Source organism: Carcharhinus amblyrhynchos, chromosome 12, assembly GCF_965287045.1.
Source record: "Carcharhinus amblyrhynchos chromosome 12, sCarAmb.v2.hapA, whole genome shotgun sequence".
NCBI classification, from domain to species: Eukaryota; Metazoa; Chordata; class Chondrichthyes; order Carcharhiniformes; family Carcharhinidae; genus Carcharhinus; species Carcharhinus amblyrhynchos.
The window spans coordinates 25,097,215-25,107,398 of NC_137335.1; positions in this window are offsets into that span (position 1 = coordinate 25,097,215).

Below are 10,184 nucleotides of genomic sequence, written 5' to 3' on the forward strand. Positions count from 1 at the left end.
CTAGCTCCCTCAACCTATCTTCATAAGGCATGCCTCCCAATCCAGGCAACATCCTTGTAAATCTCCTCTGCACCCTTTCAATAGCTTCCACATCCTTCCTGTAGTGAAGTGACCAGAACTGTGCACAGTACTCCAAGTGGGGTCTGACAAGGGTCTTGACAGGTGATTGTAGAGAGTTGTTTTTCAAACTAGAGGCCTGTGACCAGCGGTGTGCCTCAGGGATCAGTGCTGGGTCCACTGTTATTTGTCATTTATATTAATGATTTGGATGAGAACATAGGGGGCATGGTTAGTAAGTTTGCAGATGACACCAAGATTGGTCGCATAGTGGACAGTGAAGAAAGTTATCTCCAATTGCGACGGAATCTTGATCAATTGGGCCAGTGGGCTGATGAATGGCAGATGGAGTTTAATTTAGACAACTGCGAGGTGATGCATTTTGGTAGATTGAACCAGGGCAGGACTTATCCAGTTAATGCTAGGGCATTGGGGAGAGTTACAGAACAAAGAAATCTAAGGGTACATGTTCATAGCTCCTTGAAAGTGGAGTCACAGGTGGACAGAGTGGTGAAGGCGGCATTCAACATGCTCAGTTTCATCGGTCAGAACATTGAATACAGGAGTTGGGACTTCTTGTTGAAGTTGTACAAGACATTGGTAAGGCCACACTTGGAATACTGTGTGCAATTCTGGTCACCCTATTATAGAAAGGATATTATTAAAGTAAAAAGAGTGCAGAAAAGATTTACTAGGATGCTACCGGGACTCGATGGATTGAGTTATAAGGAGAGGCTAAATAGACTGGGACCTTTTTCCTCTGGCGTGTAGGAGGCTGAGGGGTGACCTTATAGAAGGCTATAAAATAATGAGGGGCATAGATAAGGTAGATAGTCAATATCTTTTCCCAAAGTTAAGGGAAAGATAGCCAGTAAAATCCTGTGAAAGAATTTTAAAAACTGCCCTCAAAAGGTCAACGTCTTAATCTTACCCGTGTATCACTCATCCATTTAAGGGTTTCTGTTATTGTTTTTCCTCTGTCCATCTGTGGTGTGGTCATGCAGTTTGTAGTGTTTATACCAAGCTGTGGGAAACTCTCTTTGCAGAACCAGCAGCTGTGCTCATCCCTAATTGTTCTTGAGAAAGTTGAAATAAAGGCATCTTTTAGGAAACTGTGACAATAGATGATATAAGGGCATAGGTTTAAGGTGATAGGGGAGAGATACAAAAGTGTCCAGAGGGGCAATTTTGTCATGCAGAGGGTGGTGAGTGTGTGGAACAAATTGCCAGAGGTAATAGTAGAGGTGGGTACAATTTTATCTTTTAAAAAGCATTTAGATAGTTACATGGGTACGTTGGGTATAGAGGGCTATGGGCCAAATACAGGCAATTGGGATTAGCTTTGTGGTTTAAAAAAAAAGTGCCATGGACAAGTTGGGCCAAAGGGCTTGTTTCTATGCTGTAAACCTCTGATTCTATGATTCTTAACCTGGATTTTCAAGCTGCGTGTAACCTTTCTGCTCCTCTACTCTTCTGACAGTGCAAACTGTTATATTGGGAGAGAGGATTAACAGTCAATTGTGGGATTTGAGAGGAGGGAGAGGACGGGGTGCATGAGTGGAGAGACAAGAAGATCAGGGAAGAGAGAGGTGCACTGGGAGATGTGAGGGTGAGTTATGAAGCAAAGAGGTGGAGTTGAGATTGAAGCTTTGAGGTGAGAGAGAATGGGGTGAGTGGGAAATAAGAGATGTCTCTTTCAAGGCCGACAGCAATCTGGAATATAGTGCAGAAAAAAATTAACAGGCTGCTCACAAATCAACAATGAAGGCTCGGTGACATCAAAAATATAAACAGCCCGTAGATAAGTATGTAGCGCTAAGTGCAGTATGTAGCTCACACTGCATGAAGAACAATTTGAAGAAATAATAAATTCCATATAAGCAAATGTTAACAAACTGAGAACAGATGGGATGTTAGTGATGCTACATCAGGAAGGCCAGAATTGCAGACAGTGGAAGTAATTGAGCTGTACATAGTTTAATTTTGACTGGAGTTGGAGTACTTTGTTCATTCTTGGACATATGTCAAGAGGATATCAAGGCTTTCCAAGTGTAGTGAAAAAAAGGACTTCTGCAAAGAGGGTTTCCCACTGGGCAGAGGGAAAACAGTAACAGAAACCCTTAAATGGATGAGTGATACATGGGTAATCTTGTATGTTGATCTTTTGAGGGCAGTTTTTAAAATTGCTGGATATAATTCATGATTTGTCAAGTGCCATGCCCCCAGGAAAGAAAACATTGTGCGTAATACGACACTGTGATTGGTTTGCTAACATATTAAAACTTCAAAGAAAAATCTTCAATCAGGTGTTAATGTCCTGTAATTGTTTTGATTTGATTTGATAGAGATGAATAAAGACATTGTAAATTAACCCGTAGAACTATGGTATTTACAAAAATTGGAATTGTTTTGAATCAAAACAATTGGGCGGCACGGTAGTACAGTGGTTAGCACTGCTGCTTCATAGCGCCAGGGACTCGGGTTCAATTCCCAGCTTGGGTCACTGCCTGTGTAGAGTTTGCGTGTTCTCCCGGGGGTTTCCTCTGGGTGCTCCGGTTTCCTCCCACATTCTCAAAGACATGTTGGTTAGATGCGTTGACCTGAACAAGTGCTGCACTGTGCAAATAGGGGAGTTTCACAGTAATTCATTGCAGTGTTAATGCAAGCATTACTTGTGACTAATAAATAAATTTTAACTTTAAAATGCAACAGTGAAGTGATTGTAAAAAAGTGTTCAGCAAAATTTTAATAGCTCGTGAAAAGGAATACAGCTGTGTAGTTTTTAGTATGTAAATGTAAATGCTGGCATAAAGGACAATTATCTATTATAAGAACATAAGAAATAGGAGCAGGAGTAGGCCATCTAGCCCTTCGAGCCTGCCCCGCCATTCAATAAGATCATGGCTGATCTGTCGTGGCTCAGTTCCACTTTCCCGCCCTCTCCCCATAACCCTTAATCCCCTCGCTTATCAAAAACCCATCAACCCGCGTCTTAAAAATATTTAGCGAGGCAGCCTCCACCACCTCAACGGGCAGAGAATTCCAGAGATTCACCACCCTTTGAGTGAAGAAGTTCCTCCTCAACTCCGTTCTAAACCGCCCCCCCCCCCCCTTTATCTTGAGGCTGTGCCCCCTAGTCCTACTGTCCTTTCTGAGCGGGAAGAGCCTCTCCACCTCTATCCTATCCATCCCATTCATCATCTTATACGTCTCAATGAGATCTCCCCTCATTCTTCTAAACTCTAACGAGTACAAGCCTAGTTTATTCAGCCTCTCCTCATAGCTCAACCCCCTCAACTCCGGTATCAGCCTAGTAAACCTCCTCTGCACTCCCTCCAAGGCCAAAATATCCTTGCGTAAGTACAGCGCCCAAAACTGCACACAGTACTCCAGCTGCGGCCTCACCAATGCCCTATACAGCCTGGTTTATGGTATTCAGTGCCTGTGAATAAAACAAATCAATTTGAAAAATATTGTTCATGAAAGCCATTTAAATACAAACAAAACATTTCACAATGTGCATTTAATGTACTAAACCTTAGTCACAAGCATGGAAAAATGTGCTATTCACAGACAAATCAACGCTCGTGGAGGGATGCGGGTTTAAGTTTCACTTTGAATGTTGGAGTAAAGCGTAGCTTTGCTTCACTCTTACCTAATTTCTAATTTCACCGTTAATGGCAGTGATAATATAAAAACAAAAAGGCAGTGGACCACTGCTGGACAACCAATTGAGTGTCCAAAAGCCCAGGCTATAAACTAATGAGCAGAGGAAAGAAAGAGAGACAGCGAAGGAGAAAGAAGAGAGTGAAAGGGAAAAGTGACAAGTTCTCGTGTTGGGCCCCATGTGGAAGTTGAGTTACAACAATGGTGAAAATTAAAGTTCTATAATTGTCAAAACAAAACTCGGTGTCAAGTAATGGAAAATAATTATTAGCCAAACACAACCTTCAGTAAGGCCAACACTAATGTACGCAGGATAAGCGGGTATATCTAAAACCTTGTTCCACTTCATTCCAGGTCAGGACAGCAGGATGAAAACAAAGAACAAGTTACCATGGCGACTACCAAATAGCAAGATAATGGGGATATATTATGTTAATGAATGATTGGTTTTCTATTGGATAAGAAAGGGCAAAAATGCTATGCTACGATTGGCGGATATGTATGGCAAAGATGTAAAAAATCTCTTGTTCCTGATTTGCTGTAATTGACTATAACTGCTGAGCTGTTTCTCTGTAACCTCAGAACTGCTCCAGGCATTCAATGTTGGCCGTTGAGAGTTCTACTTGTGCGAATCACATCTGTGATTCGCACAAGTAGAAGTAATTAAAGACCTTGTATTGGACGCATGGTGTCCAGCACTGTTTGTGTTAAGACTGCGTGCCTTTAGATTGCTGATACCCAAGAGAATGCTAACACCCACACCTCAGCAGGGTAGGCAGGCATACTCAGGTAAAGGGCCAGCGCACGTCCACCAATGGGGGAGGGGGTGGAATTCTCACACAGCACCGTGGTTCCTGGGGCCATCGGGTATCTACTCACCCAGTTCCCAACATGCGCTATGAATGGTTGCCAGGTCTTATAGAACCTAGCAGTGCACCCATGCAGTGTGCACCATCACCAGCTTAATGGCATCTACCATGTCCTTCATTTACCTCGAGTGCATTGGGGGTGCACCTGATTTTAAACAGGATTAGTCATTTTGCCAGGAGTGGAGTGAAAGCTACAAAATCTGCTTGGAATTTCAGCAGCAGCAGATTTAAAGGCACAACCTCAAACAGGGCAGCCTGGGGAGATGCACTTATGTCCCAATCTAGCATTGCCGCAATCATCTCAAATATCGATATCCAGCAGTTATACAGTGATGGGTAAGCCCAGAATATATGTAACAGGATGGCAGGAGCTTGCTGGCACCGTTTACAAATGGGGCTTGTGCCTGGGTACATTCTAGAGAGTCTAACCCTAGTTAGATATGTTCTGTGAAAGAGTTTACATTGTATCACACCCAGCTTGGCATATAACGAGGAGGAGCGTACTCAATGTCCTAACCGACTCCCCCAGCCGTTCCCATAAAGATTTAACCACTGATAGAGAGTTTTATTGGGCCAGAATTTGAGAGTCAAGAACAGAAATGATATCATAGAAGGCATTAAGATATCAATGGAGGCACAAGGTGGGAGTGTCAGAAATTGGGGGTTGGCCCTTCACACAGTCTCACACAATTTGCAAATATCTAAAAAAGTGCATTGCAGATGAGCTGTTTTTAAACGTAAAGGAAAAAGGTGAAATGGCAGAGAACAAACACACAGTGTTTACACATACAAACATTATCATCTTTCAGATTTGAGCCTCTGATGATTTCTCATCAATACTGTAGTATGATTTTATTTAGTAATAATAGGTCTGTCTGAAAATGCTGACTGAGTTTAGAGAATGGTCCCATAGATGTTGGGCATTCATGCATACTTCATCCAAGAGATCATCCTTCACATCCAAGCCAGACAAGGATTGCGAGCAGATCATTTGGTATAAGGAATTTTATTAAAGTGAAGAAAAATTATTGACCTGGTTTAGAAATTGGCTTAGCAGTAGGAAACTGAGAATTGGATTTTTGCAGACTCGGGAAGACTCTGTGGGCATTTAAAAATGGCCGGCTGGACCCAGATCCAGGAGTCCAACCTTCATTTCCAACAGGACCAACCTTTGCTGGTAGGGGAAAAGACAGATGTGATTCGCACAGGAGGGAAATCAGAATTCAGGAGAGCTATTTGAATTCTGCTAAGTTCAGGTAGAACCAATGTAGGCTGCGGTAAGAGCACTAACACACAATGGGGAAGTCACAAATTTAAGGAGTATATTTAAAGGCTCTTGCAGGACAGATACGGTCGATTTAACTTTGATTTAAAGTTTTCTTTTAATTACCCACCCTTTAAACTGTAAAAAGAACTGGCTACAACTGCCAGTGGTTGTTGGACTGCTTTGACTGACAAACCTGCTGGTGCAGTATCCATTCAAGCAGTGTCAGTGTAGTTCTTTGTTGGCATTTCTGCAGTGCCTAGTCATTATGAATGGTTGACTGAGTTTCAAAAGCTACAAAAAGCTTCAAAAGCAGGCATTTAAGTTCACAGTTTGATTCATAGCGCAAAGAGGCCATTAAAAGATTATGGGCATGAACAGAAGTTTATTTTTATGAAAGATTAACCACTTGTAATTTAAAAACTTTGATACTTTCATGAATTAGAGCTTTTCACTAGCAAGTCTATCATGACAGATGGAGTAGACCTTATAAAGTTAATTTTATTTCCTCCTGGCTCCTGAGGACTCCCATGCTCAGTGGTTGACGGTGAGTTGACAGTATGAAAGGCTGTGGGAAATAGTGGGACACATGAGTTGGCATTGACTTTGCATGGGAGTTAAGAGGGATGGTTGGAGACATAAGTTTGCATGGAAGGTATGAGAGTCCATCAGTTGAAGGGACGTGAGTGGTGAGGATTAGATGGCCTAAAATCTTATAAAACAACTAGGAAGAATTCCAAAGAATCTAGGTCGGAGGTAAAGAATCTAGGTTGGTCTCTGACCAGCCCCTATAACCCTCTAGCACTGATTCTGGGGTTGGTAGACTTGATTTAATCCCATTTATGCCTCCCTGGAGCAGATATTTCATGATTCATGGCACCCTTTAACCATGGCGAGTTCAGCTAGAATTTTCAGTAGCCAAAATCTAGCCAGGAGTGTAGTGATAATGGGCTGGCGCTCTAACTGACAGGATGTGACAACTGGTCTCGGGCAATTGGAGCCTCAACTATTCATTGAATACATTAACAACTTAGATGGTTGAATTGAAAGCTAGATATCCAATTTGCTGCTGGCAAAAAAGATACATGATATTGTAATTCGTATAGAAAAGAGCATAAAATTTAAAAAAGCTATGTTGACAAAATAAGCAAATGGACAAATCTAGTACGAAGTAGAAAGAAACTTAAACAAGGAGTAAGGAGGGCTAAAAGGGATCATGACAAATCATTGGCCAGCAGGGTTAAGGAAAATCCCAGGCTTTTTATACATATATAAAGAACAAGAGGGTAGCCAAGGAGAGGGCTGGCCCATTCAAGGCCAAGGGAGGGAATCTATGCATGGAGCCAGAGGAAATGAATGAGGTATTAAGTAAGTACTTTGCATCAGTATTCACCAAAGAGAAGGACTTGGTCTATGGTGAGTCTGGGAAAGAGTGTGTAGATAGTTTAAGTCATGTTAAGATCAAAAAGGTATTGGGGTTATTGTGATACATTAAGGGAGACAAGTCCCCAGGGCCTGATGGGATATACTCCAGAATACTGAGAAAGGCAAGGGAGGAAATTGCTGGGGCCTTGAGAGAAATTTTTGTACCTCCACTGACTACAGGGGAGGTCCCAGAGGGTTGGAGAATAGCTGACGTTGTTCCTTCGTTTAAGAAGAGTAGCAAGAATAATCCAGGTAATTGCAGGCCAGTGAGCCTTATATCAGTGGTAGGGAAATTATTGGAGAAGATTCTTTGAGACAGGATTTATTCCCACTTGGAAATAAATGGATGTAATTATTGAGAGGCAACATGGTTTTGTGAAGGGGAGGTCGTATCTCACTAACTTGACTGAATTTTTCATGGAAGTGACAAAGACGATTGATGGGAATAGGGCAGTGGATGTTGTCTACATGGACTTCGGTAAGACCTCTGACAAGGTCCCTCATGGCAGACTGGTGCAGAAGGTGAAGTCATATGGGGTCAGAGGTGAGTCGGCAAAGTGGATACAAAACTGGCTCGGTTAAAGAAGACAGAGGGAAGTAGTAGAAGAGTGCATTTCTGAATGGAAGGCTCAGGGATCAGTGTTGGAACCTTTGCTGTTTGTAATATATATAAATGATTTGGAGGAAAATGTAACTGGATTTATTAGTAAGTTTGCAGACGAGACAAAGGTTGGTGGATTTGCGGATAGCGATGAGGATCATCAGAGGATACAGCAAGATATAGATCGGTTGGAGACTTGGGCGGAGTGATGGCAGATGGAATTTAATCCGGACAAATGTGAGGTAATGCATTTTGGAACGTCTAATACAGATAGGAAATATACAGTAAATGGCAGAACTCTTAAGAATACTGATAGGCAAAGGGATCTGGGTGAACAGGTACATAGATCACTGAAAGTGGCAATGCAGGTGGAGAAGGTAGTCAAGAAGGCATACGGCATGCTTGCCTTCATCAGCCAGGGCATTGAGTTTAAAAATTGGTAAGTCATGTTGCAGCGTTATAGAATCTTAGTTAGATTGCACTTTGAATATAGTGTTTAATTCTGATCGCCACACTACCAGAAAGATGTGGAGGCTTTCAAGAGGGTACAGAAAAGATGTACCTGGTATGGAGGGCATTAGCTATGAAGAGATGTTGGAGAAACTTGATTTGTTCTCACTGGAACAACTGAAGTTGAGGGGTGACCTGACAGGAGTCTACAAGATTATGAGAGGCATGGATAGAGTGGAAAGTCAGAAGCTTTTTCCCAGGGTGGAAGAGTCAATTACTCAGGGGCACAGTTTAAGGTGCAAGGGGCAAGGTTTAAAGGAGAAATATGAGACAGATTTTTTACACAGAGGGTGATGGGTACCTGGAACTAGCTGCTGGGAGAGATAGTGGAAGCAGATACGATAGTGGCTTTTAAGGGGCGTCTGGACAAATACATGAATAGGATAGGAATTGAGGGATATAGTCCCCAGAAGGGTAGGGGTTTTAGTTAAGTCAGGAAGCATGGTTGGTGCAGGCTTGGAGGGCTGAAGGGCCTGTCCCTGTGCTTTAATTTTCTTTGTTGTTTGTACATTATGGTAAAAGGAATTCAATGTAGAGAAATTTGAGATCATCCATTTTGACCTAAAAGGTCAAAGGTATTTTCTAAATGGTGAAAAAATATAAACATTGGGGATCTAAACAGGCTTAGGAGTCAGGTACACAGATCAATAAATTACATGAACAGTTACAGAAATTAATCAAAAAAACTAATGCAATGTTGGCTTTTACGTTCAGAGGAGTAGAATATGCGGGTAAGAAGCTCTGCTACAACATTACGAAGTTCTAATTAGGGCACATAGAGAGTATAGTCATTCTAGACACTGCACTTTAGGAAGAATATATTGGCTTTGGAGGGAGTGCACTGTATCTTCATCAGAATAATACCTGGACTCTGGATTAAATTACAAAGACAGATTACACAAACTAGGATTGCATTTCCTGTAATTTGTAAGATCAGCAGGTACTCAGCAGGTTTTCAACATACTAAGAGGAACATATGACAGATGGGGAGAAACTATTTGCATTATTTGGGGTACTCAGGCTATGACAATTAAAAATGGCAGGCTGGATGGACTAGAGGGTCTTATCTGATCATTGTTGACATGTCAGTAATGAGGGGCATTTGGGATAAAGCTGCTGATTTCAATGCACTTTGCAGTTGGGAGCAGATAATGGATATTAAAATCTTGGCCCTGGATTATATTGGGCCTGATTTTACCATTTTGATTCTAAGTGCTAAATCTGGGCACAATTCAAATCCGACTTGGAAATCTGTTCTCAAGTGCCCCCATATGCACTTAGACTGAAAAAAAATTGCGGGTCTGAACTGCGCTGTGTGCGGGGCTTATCGCGCCTGAAACGCTGTCGCTCTAATCGAAGCTCTGAACTGCACATGTGCAGTGAGAAAAAAATTTGAAAAATACGCCCCTGTCACATCACTCCCGGGCTGCAAAAAGCAGAGAAAGCAGCCCAGGAGTGAAAAGCGGGAGCGATGGCCCCCACAGACATCACCCCACCCCACAACATAACTGTCCCCCTTATCCACCCACCTCCCCGCTACCCAGATCTTCGATCGTGACCTTCTGCCCCCCTTCCTCCCCCATCTGCATAATGGTGGCGGTGCCCCCATGCCCCCCTCCCCATACTGCAGAGAATAATTGGGCCTCCCTCTGGCACCACCACCCCCCCCTCTTCCCCCCCCCACCCACCCCACCAAACAACAATCTGGCTTCTCCTCCCTCCCCCCACAGACAACTATCCGGCCTTTCTCTGCCCTCCCTCACTCACCCCAGAGAATGATTGGGCCTCCCCC